The sequence below is a fragment of the Pongo pygmaeus genome, chromosome 11 (genome assembly GCF_028885625.2).
Source record: "Pongo pygmaeus isolate AG05252 chromosome 11, NHGRI_mPonPyg2-v2.0_pri, whole genome shotgun sequence".
Classification (NCBI taxonomy): domain Eukaryota; kingdom Metazoa; phylum Chordata; class Mammalia; order Primates; family Hominidae; genus Pongo; species Pongo pygmaeus.
In genome coordinates this window covers 141,982,924-141,995,602 of record NC_072384.2, presented here as the reverse complement: position 1 = coordinate 141,995,602, position 12,679 = coordinate 141,982,924, and the positions used below count along the sequence as shown (strand labels likewise).

The following is a 12,679-nucleotide window of genomic DNA, read 5'->3' as shown; positions in this document are numbered from 1 at the left end:
ATATGTTGTTGGAGGCTTTTTGCACCCCCAAATCACAGGTTTTCCTCCTTAATCTTCAGCTCTTCAAGGTTTGATTGTTTACATCCAGATCTCCAATCCAGCTGAAATTTATTTTAGAGTATGTTGTGAGGTAGGGATCAAACTTTATATGTTTTCAAAATGGATAACAAATTGGCTCAATTCCTTGCTGATTTGAAATGGCACTTGTATCAAATAATAAATTCACAGGTACACGTGAGTCTGTTTCATGCAGCAAGTGCCTCTTTCTTAGCCAGTAACACCAAGTGCTAATTACCATTGCTTTGTAGTATGCTTTGCTAATTTTAGTTGAATCCCACCTTTTTTTTTTTTTTTTTTTTTTGCAAAATATCCTAGCCTGGTTTTATTTTTAGGTGAATTTTTAGGAGAATCCTTGTTAGAGTTAAAAAAAAAAATCCTACTGGGATGTTGTGTTACTTTCCCAGGGCTGCCGTAACAAATTACCACACATTTGGTGGCTTACAACCGGAATATATTCTCTCACAGTTTTGGAGACTGGAAATCTGAAATCTGGCAGGGCCACACTCCCCCTGGGGGATAGGAGAGAGATCGTTCTTTGCTTCTTCTGTCTTCCAGCTCCTGCCCCACAGTCCTGGGCTTGCAGCTGCATGGTTCCCACCCCTGCCTCCCTCTTCACGTGGCTTTCTCATCTGTCATGGGTGGCATTTAGAACCCACCCAGATAATCCAGGATCATCTCCTCATCTTGGTATCTTTCCCTTAATCTCATCTGAAAAGACCCCTTTTCCAAGTAAAGTAAAACAAATTTCAGGGATCGGGACTCCCTATCTTTGGGTGGCCATTTTTCAGCCTATCACAGATGTTATTTGGAGTTTGATTGGGGTGTAGATGAACTTGGAATAGAACAGACATCTTTTGTGATGGATCTCCTGGCTAAGTCTTGGCATCATCTCCATGATTCAGGCTTCTCGTGTATATGTGTGCGTGTACAATTTTTGTTTTGCCAACTTGCCAAGCTTGCCTTCACTATTACTAGAGCTTCGTTATAACAGAGAGATTTTCTAAACAGGTCATCTGCAGACAGTGGTATTTGTCTCCTTGCTTAATTCTGTCTCTTTAGATGGCCTGTTGGACAGTCTTTGACAATAGTAACATCTTGGCCATTCTGTTACTTATTTTAATACTATAATATTAGCTTTTTAGTAAATATGTGTTACTTTGGGAAAATATTGTTCATATAGCCATTTGTTGATGTTAAACTCCATAGAAAATAAATAATACATGCTGAATTTCATCAGTTTTTTGGGCATTTTTGAAATGGTCGTCGGTCAGCCACGTATATGTTTATTTGTCCTTTTTTTCTTTGAGACAGAGTTTCGCTCTGTCACCCAGGCTGGAGTGCAGTGGTGCAATCTTGGCTCACTGCAGCCTCTGCCTCCCGGGTTCAAGCGATTCTCCTGCCTCAGCCTCCCAAGTAGCTGGGATCACAGGCAGCCACCACCATGCCTGGCTAATTTTTAGTGTTTTTAGTAGAGATGGGGTTTCACCATGTTGGCCAGGCTGGTCTTGAACTCCTGACCTCAGGTGATCCACCTGTCTCGGCCTCCCAAAGTGCTGGGATTACAGGTGTGAGCCACTGTGTCTGGCCTATTTGTCCTCCTTTTAGCTATAAGTATATATTTTCTAATTTTAAAACTGTATCCCTAGAACAGACCATTCTTAGTCATGATGTCTTGTTCTCTAAATTTAGTGATCAATTCATTAGGCTGGTGTTTTGTTTAAAATTTTACATGTTTTCTAGCTTGGGCAATATAGCAGGACCTGTCTCTTGGAGAAAAAATTAGCTGGGCATGGTGGTACGCACCTGTAGTAGCAGCGCCTTAGGAGTCTGAGGTGGAAAGGATCGCTTGAGCCCAGGAGTTCAAGGCTACAGTGAGCTATCTTGCACCACTGTACTGCAGCCTGGGCAGCAGAGCGAGACTCTGTCTCAAATAAATAAATAATAAAATAATATAGAAATTTACATGTTTGTAAAATAGTCTATAACGACGACTTCTACTCATTGTTTTGGGAAGACAAAACAATGCTGGTTTTCCTTTGGGGAACAACTCTTTCTACCACGTATAAGCATGTGTTTTAGATAGAATGGCTCAGCTGCATGGGTGGACCTGGTTGGCTATGGCTACTAGACATAACATGTGCCCTTGGCCCCCTGATTATAGTTATTGGTCCCTAATGAGATCAGAACCCAATTAATGCCAATGAGATACAAAAATAATTCGTGGCACCGGTGAGACAAAGAAGCTCTTATTTCCTTGGGAGTTACCAGAAGATACAATTACTGCCATTTATAACACTTCTTATTTCAAAACCAGGCAAATATAATATTGTATCATTGTAATCTCGGGTGTGTGTTCTTTTCTTTTGTTAGACTAGAGAGGGTTAATTGCTCTTCAGTTGCTTTTTTCAAAGAAACTGATTTTGGTTTTGATTGACCAAATAGCTGTGTTTCTGTTTTTGTTTTTTTTGAGGCAGGGTCTCACACTGTCACTGAGGCTGGATTGCAGTGGTGCAATCACGGCTCACTGCAGGCTCAACCTCCTGGGCTCAGGCGATCTTCCTGCCGCAGCCTCCCAAGTAGCTGGGGACTACAGGCACGTGCCACCATGCCAGGCTAATTTTCTGTATTTTTGGTAGAGATGAGGTTTTGCTATGCTGCCCAGGCTGGTCTTAAACTCCTGGACTCAAGCGATCTGCCTGCCTCAGCCTCCCAAAGTGCTGGGATTACAGGTGTGAGTCACTGCACTTGGCCTGTTTTGTTTTAATTTTTTTTGAGGCAGAGTCTCGCTCTGTCACCCAGGCTGGAGTTCAGTGGTGCAATCACGGCTCACTGCAGGCTCAACCTCCTGGGCTCAGGTGATCTTCCTGCCCCAGCCTTCCAAGTAGCTGGGACTACAGGCACGTGCCACCCAGGCTGGGAGTACAGTAGCGTGATTATAACTCACTCACTGTAACCTTAAACTCCTGGGCTCAAGGGGTCCTCCTGCCTCAGCCTCTCAGTAGCTGGGACTACAGGTGTGTGCCATCATGCATGGCTTTTCTTATTTTATTTTATTTTTTATTTTTTTGTGGAGATGGGGTCTTGCTTTGTTGTCCAAACTGGTCTCAAACTCCTGGGCTTAAGTGATCCCAAAGTGCTGAGATTACAGGTTTGAGACATTGCACCTGGTCTTACATTTCATCAATTCTTTTATTCCTTCTACTTTGGTTTTCACTTTACATCTTGACTTGAATGCTTAGTTCGTTCATCTTCATTAATAAAGTTTACAAGTTTGGTTCACCCTCTGAGTGTAGCTTTAGCAGTGCTCTGTGGACGTTGATAAGTGGTACTCCTTGCTCTTTTTCTTTTCTTTTCTTTTCTTTTCTGAAACAGGGTCTCGCTTTGTTGCCCAGGCCGAGTGCAGTGGCACAGCTCACTGCAGCCCCAACCTCCCCGCACTCAAGTGATCTTCCTGCCTCAGCCTCCCTAATAGCTGGAGCCACAGGTGTACACCACCACACCTGGCTAATTTTTTGTTTTCTACTTTTATTTTTGTACAGGCAGTCTCACTATATTGCCCAGGTTTCTTTTCCTTTTTTAAACCTTGTTGGGAAAACTTAGAAATATACCACAAAATAAAAAATAATAGAAGAGAATCATATGCCTGTTACCCAGCTTTCACAGTTGTCAGTATTTTACTATAGTCCTTCCCACTCCCAATATTTTGTATTTTTCATTTGAGTATTTTAAAGCAAATCTCGGACTTTTAGTCACCTCTAAATACTTTAGCATGTATTTTTTAGGAAATGTGGGCTTTAAAAAACATAACCACAATACCTTTATCATAGCTAACCAACCATGCTCCATTAATATTACCTAATATTTATTCTGTGTTTGGTTTTCTCCAAATGTCATAAAAAGCCCTTTTACACTTTGTTTTCTTGAATTGAAATCCAAAGAAAGTCTCCACATTGCATTTGGTTTAAGCATCTTAGCTCTTTGAAAATCTATAACTTGCAGCTTCTTTTCCCTTTTTTAGTTTTTGTTTTTAATGCCATTTATTTATGAAGGCAATAGGGTTGTTCGTGCTGTGGAATGTCCCAGGTTTGGGATTTGGTTGACTGTGTTGTGGCACTATCTAATGTGTTTTTCTAATCCTCATGCTTCCTGTAGCTAGGTCAGGATGCTTAATTGGTTTCAGGCTGTTTGTTGTTTCGGGGGGTGGTTTCAAGGATATTCCACAGACTGTGCTCTGTGTTGCACATTGAGCAGCCAGGTTACATGATGTCGGGTGCAGTGTCAGTAGGTTGAATTACAGAGTTCTTTATCAACCAGTTCTCTACTGGGCTTAACGGCCATTTGCTTTTTGCTTGTACCTGTTATTTAGTTGGTGTATTAGTTTCCTGTTGCTGCTGTACCAAATTACAACACTGTGGCTGAAATCAGTCTCACTGGTCTAGAGTCTTGAGTATCTGGGTGCCATCAGGCAGCTCTGGAGAGTATCTGCTTCCTGGCCTTTTCCAGCTCGTGGCAGCCATTTTTTGGCTATGGCCCCTTCCTCCATCATTAGAGCACATGATCTAAAGGACACTTGTGATTGTGGTTAGGTCCCACCCATATAATCCAAAATGATCTCCCGTCTCAAGATTCTTAATTCATCTGTAACATATCCAAATCCAGAAATTAGTACTTGAATATCTTTGGAGGCCATTGTTCAGCCTACAGCTGACAATTACAAAGTGAAGATTTTTCTAATTCTATTCTTATTTAAAGAAGATTTCCTGTATCAGTTTTGGAGGTTCTGAAATGTGGTTCCTGCTGGGGAGAAAGAATAAATGAATGATTTCTTTCCTTTATCAGTGTTTAGGATGCAATGGAACTAACAGCTTCCAAAGTTGAAGTTCATTTTTGTAGCGTTTCCCCCTAGTATTATAAACCTGTGGATGTGATTGTGCTTCAACCCGTGGAAGCCATATTTTGGTGCTTCTGTTGTTCTACCCAAGTTGGCTTGTGTCATCTTTGGGTGACCCCTTGGTTTGTGACTGCTCCCTGCCTGCCTGTCGCAGGAGGGTGTTGTACCTCGTCCGTGTCTGCTTAGACCTAGAGTCAGTCATGTTTCTAAGGAACCCCAGTCTCTTGCCATGAGATGGTGTTTAGACATCAGTCAGTTCAATGTGTATCATTTTCTTATGCTAAAATCTTGGTTCTTAATGATATTAACTTGCTTACCTATTCTAAATTTTGTGACTCTGCTTTTCACTGATCTGTAGTAGCTGATGATGCTTAAGCATCTTTTATTCCCTTTCTAGATGGAGGTATCTTTGAAAAGTAAAGAGCCTCATATAAAACAGAGCTTCCCCCTCCTGCAGATAACTCTCAGAAACATTTAGCATGTGTCTGTCCAGAGTTTCCTGTTAAAACACACTTTTGGAGGTATGTAGTGTATGAATAAGTGCCATTTTCATGGCACATATTTTTCATACAATATATTCTTACAGTAACGATACTAACATTATTAGGATATATCCCATTTGGAATATATTGTCAAATTATTGTGTTTTAAAGTTAAATAATTCTCTGATGCTTAGGCCGCCGATATGACATTGTTAGATACATTTGGGGTGGGGGCCTGAAGTGGGCTCCAAGCCCTGGTGAGGAGTATGTGTGTGCAGGAGCTGCCATGAAACACCTTTCAGCGGCTCAGGGTGGCAGACTAGTGTTACCATGGCAGTTATAGACATCAGTAAACCCATGGGTCATACGGATGCGTTTCCACCTAGAAGCAGTGGTTTGTTTCTTTAGTGAGTCAAAGAAACTTAAGATGGAGGAGACCCTAAGGAGTCATGTAAGTTAAATGATCACCCAGTGGAGAGTACACTTCACAGTGGGAATAAGCTCTGCCCATTTTTTTTCCTAGGTGCTAATTCAGGAAAGCATGCTCACTCTTAGTGATCCTTTTCTTCATGTTGAGATGAAATGTGTCTTCAGAATTGTTCTTAGTTGTTCTTGGTTGTGCAGGCAACTGGACAGAATCAGTCCCCCTTTAAATGCTCTCCACATGGTAAAGACAGCTCTTATGTATTTTTTTCTCAGTTTCCAAGGGCTTGAATTGGTTCATGTAAAGTCATCACCACTTCCTCAAAAGGAAATTAACAAAAAAATTTTAATTCAGACTTCTTGCAGATAACGTGGCAATTGTAATGAGAATAACACAGCAGAGAAAATAAATTTTGTGACTGTTTTTCACTGATTTGTAGTACCTGGTGATACTTAAGTGTCCTTTTTTCCCTCTCCAGGTGGAGGTATTTTTGTTGAAAAGTAAAGAGCCTCATATAATACAGAGCTTTCCCCTTTTGCTGATAACTCTGACAAACACTTAGCATATGTCCATCCGTGGTTTCCTATTAAAACACACTTTGTGGGTATGTGGTGTATGAATATGTGCCATTTTTCGTGTTCTTCCCTCCCGTCTTCACATTCTACAACTTCACAGCAGAATTGTCTTTTCAGGTCCATCTTTTACCCAGCTGTTCATGTTGATGCTTGTTGAGGACTGGGCTCTGGACTTCCTGTCCTTTTGCTATTCTTAGTGACTTGAGTTTCCTTCTAGAGAGGTCTTATGCACGTACAAACATGTATATCTCTTTAACACGACTGGTTACATATCAATGTAGCTGCAGGCCAGGCGCAGTGGCTCACATCTGTAATCCCAGCACTTTGGGAGGCCAAGGCAGGCAGATCACTGAGGCCAGGAGTTCAACACCAACCTGGCCAATGTAAAATCCTGTCTCTACAAAAAAAAAAAATACAAAATTAGCCAGGCATAGTGGCGCACACCTGTAGCCCAGCTACTTGGGAGGCTGAGGTGGGAGAATCACTTGAACCTGGGAGGCAGAGGTTGCAGTGAGCCGAGATTGTGCCGCTGCACTCCAGCGTGGGCAACAGAGTAAGACCCTGTCTCAGAAAAAAAAAAAAAAAGAAAGAAAGAAAGAAATAGGCCGGGTGCGGTGGCTTATGCCTGTAATTCCAGCACTTTGGGAGACAGGCAGGCGGATCACGGTGTCAGGAGTTTGAGACCAGCCTGGCCAACAATGTGAAACCCTGTCTCTACTAAAAATACAAAAATTAGCCGGGTGTGGTGGTGCACGCCTGTAGTCCCAGCTACTCGGGAGGCTGAGGCAAGAGAATCGCTTGAACCTAGGAGGCAGAGGTTTCAGTGAGCCGAGATCATGCCACTGCACTCCAGCCTGGGCAATAGAGTGAGACTCTGTCTCAAAACAACTACAGCAACAACAAAAAACTGCCTCTTCTTGTTCACTGACACTGGGTGTATGGTTAAAGCCCTCTTAACTGACCTGTTTTGAGGCACAGAGGTTTATTTAATCACCAGTCATTTGATACAGGGTGAAGACCTCCTATTTGAAATGGGACTGGTTGGATTCATATATTTTTTTTTTTTTGGAAACAGGGTCTTGCTGTGTTGTCCAGGCTGGAGTGCAGTGGTGCCATCATGGCTCACTGCAACCTCAACCTCTGGGGCTCAGGTGATCCTCCCACCTCAGCTTCCACACTGAGTAACTGGCACTACAGGTGCATACTACCATGCCTGGCTAATTTTTATTTTTATTTTCATTTTTTATTTTTTGGTAGAGACAGGGTTTCGCCATTGTGAACCCAGGAAATCTGACAAGTCTCAGTTAATTTAGAAAGCTTACTTTGCCAAGGTTGAGGATGCGCACCCGTGACCCAGCCTCAGGAGGTCTTGACCACATGTGCCCAAGGAAGTCAGAGCACAGTTTGGCTTTATACATTGTAGGGAGACGCGAGACATCAGTTGGCATATGCAGCATGATCATTGGTTCAGTCTGGAGAGGCGGGACAACTCCAAGCAAAGGCAGGAAGACTCCAAGTGGGGAGGGGACTTCCAGGTCACAGGCAGGTAAGAGACAAATGGTTGCATTCTTTTGAGTTTCTGATAAGCCTCTCCAAAGGAGGCAGTCAGATACGCATTTATCTCAGTGAGCAGAGGGGAGACTTTGAAGAGAATGGGAGGCACGTTGACCCTAAGCAGTTCCCAGCTAGACTTTCCCTTTTAACTTAGTGATTTGGGGGCCCCAAGATTTATTTTCCTTTCAGACTATGTTGCCTATGTTCGTCTTGAACTCCTGGGCTCAAGCGATCTACCCACCTCAACCTCCCAAAGTGCTGGGATTACAGGCATGAGCCACCATGCCTGGCCACATACTCTCTTCTTATGTAAATGAAATTGATAATACGTCATCTAGGATTTTCAGCATTCATTTCTTTTAAGTGGAACAAAAATTTAAGAAACTCATAATCAGTGTAGATTCTCTGAGATTTTAAAGGTTTTCCCCCAATTGACTTTTTCTTTTAAACAAACAGGTCTTGCTCTTTTTCCCAGGCTGGAGTGCTGTGGCACGATTGTAACTCACTGCAGCTTCAAATTGTGTTCAAATGATCCTTCTGCCTCAGTCTCCTGAGTAACTAGGATTATAGGCACAGGCTAATTGTTTTTATTTTTTATTTTTTAAAAAAATGAGGTCTCACTTTGTTGCCCAGTCTGGTCTCAAACTTTTGGCCTCAAGTGATCCTTCTGCCTTGGCCTCCCAAAATGCTAGGATTATAGGCATGAGTCACCATGTCCAGCCATAATTTTTTTAAGGCAACTTGTTTTTCTTGAAATTCAGTGTGGTAAATTTAATATCCATAGATACATTTCTTTTCACCCTTTTCATTATTTTGAATTATTTCTAAATGTGGTTATATTAACTAGTGAAACTGGCATAAACGGGTTTCAGAGCAAGTGAAACTGAGTCTTACTAAGCACACATCATCACTGGTGGGGATCGGTGTTCAGGGAACACTAGAAGGCACTCTGCTCGTGGCATCAATTAATAGTTTACTGTGGGGGTGGAGACTTGGTCATTCATCAGGTCGTTTATGGAGGTCAGTGATAGTGCTTTGTGTTCTGCCGCCCTTTGTTTACCCAGTGCCGGACTGAACCAATGCAAATGTTTAATCTTCTGACTCTACAAAAATGCTACAGTGCACATCAGGCACACTGCAGAGACACTGCAGGTTTGTGATACCACCACAAGAAAGCCTAACATCCCAATAAAGCAGGTCACATGAGTTTTACATTTCCCAGTGCATATAAAAGCTGTAACATGTTTAGAAAAACAATGTATATACTTTAATTTAAAATAATGGTTAAGGCTGGGCGCAGTGGCTCAGGCCTGTAATCCAGCACGTTGGGAGGCCAAGGTGGGTGGATCACCTGAGGTCAGGAGTTCGAGACCAGCCTGGCCAACATGGTGAAACCCCACCTCTACTAAAAATACAAAAATTAGCTGGGTGTGGTGGAGCACACCTGTAATCCCAGCTACTTGGGAGGCTGAGGTGGGAGAGTCACTTGAATCCGGGAGGCGGAGGTTGCAGTAAGCCAAGATCGAGACTGTGCCACTGCACTCCAGCCTGGGCAACTGAGTGAGACTCCATCTCAAAAAATAATAAAATATTGGTTAAAAAATGCTCATGATCATTGAGCCTTCAGCAAGTCTTAATCTTTTTGCTGCTGGAAGGTCTCGCTTTGATGTTGATGGCTGCTGACTGATCAGAGCGGAGGTTGCTACATGTTGGGGTGACTGGCAATTTTGCAAAATCAGACAACAATGAAGTTTACTGCATTGATTGACTCTTCCACAGAAGATTTCTCTGTAGCACGTGATGTTGTTTGATTGCATTTTCCCACAATAGAACTACTTTCAGAATTGGAATCAATCCTCTCAAACACTGCCATTGCTTTATCAGCTAAGTTTATGTAATATTCTAAATCCTTTGTTGTCATTTCAACAATGTTCACAACATCTTCATTCAGCATCTACTTCCTGAGTAGATTCTATCTTAGGAAACCACTTTCTCTGCTCATCCATAAGAAGCAGCTCCTCATCTGTTCACGTTTTATCATGAGATTGCAGCAATTCAGTCCCATCTTTAGGCTCCACTTCTAATTCTAGTTCTCTCGCTGTTTCTACCACATTTGCAGTTGCTTTCTCCACTGAAGTCTTGAACCCCTCAAAGTCATGGCATCTGGAATGGTGAATCCTTTACAGGAGGTTTTCAATGGACTTTGCCCAAATCCATCAGAGGAATAACTATCTATCGCAGCTATAGCCTTAAAAATAATTTCTTAAATATTATGACTTGAAAGTTGAAATTACTTCTTGATCCATGGGCTGCAGAATGGCTGTTAGCAGGCATGAAAACAACATTCATCTCCTTATACATCTCCATCAGAGCTCTTGGGTGACCAGATGCTTTGCCAATCAGCAGTAATGTTTTGAAAGGAATCTTTTTTTTTTTTTTTTTCTGGACAGTAGATCTTAACGGTGAGCTTAAAATATTCAGTAAATCGTTTTAAACAGATGTGCTGTCATCCAGGCTTTTTTTCATTTGTACAGCACAGGCAGAGTATATTTAGTGTAATTCTTCAGACCCCTAGGATTTTCAGAATGGTAAATGAGCATTGGCGTTAACATAAAGTCACTGGCTGCACTAGCCCCTAATGAGAGTCAGCCGCCTTTTGAAGCTTTGAAGGCTTCTCTTAGAAGCGATCTAGCTATTGGCTGGGCGCAGTAGCTCACGCCTGTAATCCCAGCACTTTGGGAGGCTGAGGTGGGTGGATCACGAGGTCAGGAGATCGAGACCATCCTGGCTAACACTGTGAAACCCCGTCTCTACTAAAAATACAAAAAATTAGCCTGGCGTGGTGGCGGGCACCTGTAGTCCCAGCTACTTGGGAGGCTGAGGCGGGAGAATGGTGTGAACCTGGGAGGCGGAGGTTACAGTGAGCCGAGATCATGCCACTGCACTCTAGCCTGGGCCACAGAGCGAGACTCTGTCTCAAGAAAAAAAAAAAAAAAGCCATCTAGCTATCAAAGTCCTTAGATGGCATCTTCTTGCACTATAAGGCTGTCTCGTTTACACTGAAAATCTGTTTAGTGCAGCTACTTTCATCAGTGACCTTAGCTAAATCTTCATAACTCACTGCAGCTTCTACATCAGCACTTGCTGCTTCACCTTGCACTTTTATGTTAGAGAGGTCTTAAACTTCAAGAACCAACCTCTGCTAGCTTGAGACATTTTTTCCTGCAGCTTCCTCACCTCTCTCAGCCTTCATGGAATTAAAGAGAGTTAGGGCCTTGCTCTAGATTAGGCTTTGGTTTAAGGGAATTTTGAGACTGGTTTAATCTTCTAGCCAGACCACTCAAACTTTCTCCATATCAGCAATAAGGCTGTTTCGCTTTCTTACCATTTGTGTGTTCACTGGAGTGGCACTTTTCCTTCAGCCTTTTTTCTTTGCATCCACAGCTTGGCTATTTGGTGCAAGAGGCCTAGCTTTTGGTGTGTCTCAGCTTTTAACAACTCTTCTTCACATGCCTTCTTAATCATTTCTAGCTTTTGGTTTAATATGAGAGACGTGCAACTCTTCCTTTCACTTGAACACTTAGAAGCAATTGTTGGGTTATTAATTGGTTTCCCTTCAATATTGTGTCTAGGGATCGGGAGGCGTGACGAGAGGAAGAGAGATGGGAGTGGCCAGTTGGAGCAGTCAGAACACATACAACATTGATTGATTAAGTTCTCTGCCTTGTATAAGCGTGGTTCGTGGCACTCCAAAACAATTACAGTAGTAACATCAAGGATTACAGATCACCATAACAGATACAATGACAATGAAAAAGTTTGAAATATTGCTAGAATTACCAAAATGTGCTGTTGGAAAAGAGGCACGGAAAGACCTGCAGAGTTGCCAAAACCTTCAGCCTATAATAAACAGAATGTCTAAAAAACCCAAGTAAGAGAAGCACTGTAAGCTGAAGTGTGCCTCTATCTTTGGGCACATGTGTGAGAAATTCTTAGAAGTAGGAAGTGTTAGATCAAAGAATATTGATGTTTTAAATCTCAGTACATAATCAAATATGTACGCTCTCCAAAGAAATCACACCAATTATTCCTCCAGCCACACCTGTTTTCCCACACTTTTGAGTCTTCAGATTTTATTTTTGCCAAACAGGTGAAATGTAGAATCTTATTCTACTTTTCACTTGCATTTTAAAATACGAATTGAATAAATGTTTCCTGCATTTCCATGAAAGGCCTGCTTGTATCTTTTGCCCATTTTTTAAAAATGGGTTATTAAAGAGTCCTTCAGGAAATATTGTAAACATATAACATGCTCCTCTTTTCCCCAGAAATGTTTGAGCCTGCCATGTGTGCCACGTTTGTGTTTGTGGTAGAGGAGATGCTTTCATGATTGAGAAGACGACGCATTTTGTACTTTTTCCTCTAATGTAAATTTATTCATTAAACACAAAAGATTTGTAATAAAATATTTTTTCCTTAAGATTGTTATATAAAGTTTACTAATGAGAAAAACTCACTTGTCAGTTTATAGTTTAGCTTTGGTTTGAAAATACAGACACTGTAGCACTGCTGTCCAATATGAGCCACATATAATTTAAAATTTTCCAACATCTGCCTTAAAAATATAAAAATAAACAAGTGAAGTTAATTTTAATAATATTGTTTCACCCAATGTAAGATACTATCATTTTAC

At 41.7% G+C, this 12,679-nt stretch overlaps 1 protein-coding gene across 8 annotated transcripts in view; it reads left to right on the top strand.

Annotated features, from left to right (window-relative positions):
- Positions 1 to 12,679, top strand: part of HDLBP (high density lipoprotein binding protein) — an 84,566-nt gene that overhangs the window by 19,390 nt on the left and 52,497 nt on the right. For 4 of the 8 annotated variants that reach the window (XM_063648429.1, XM_063648427.1, XM_063648430.1 and 1 more), the window contains exon 2: positions 7,856 to 7,978. The exons of the other annotated variants lie outside the window; for them this stretch is intronic. The gene's annotated coding sequence lies outside the window, so the exon portion shown is untranslated. The remainder of the gene's footprint in view (positions 1 to 7,855; positions 7,979 to 12,679) is intronic. 8 annotated transcript variants of the gene reach the window in all.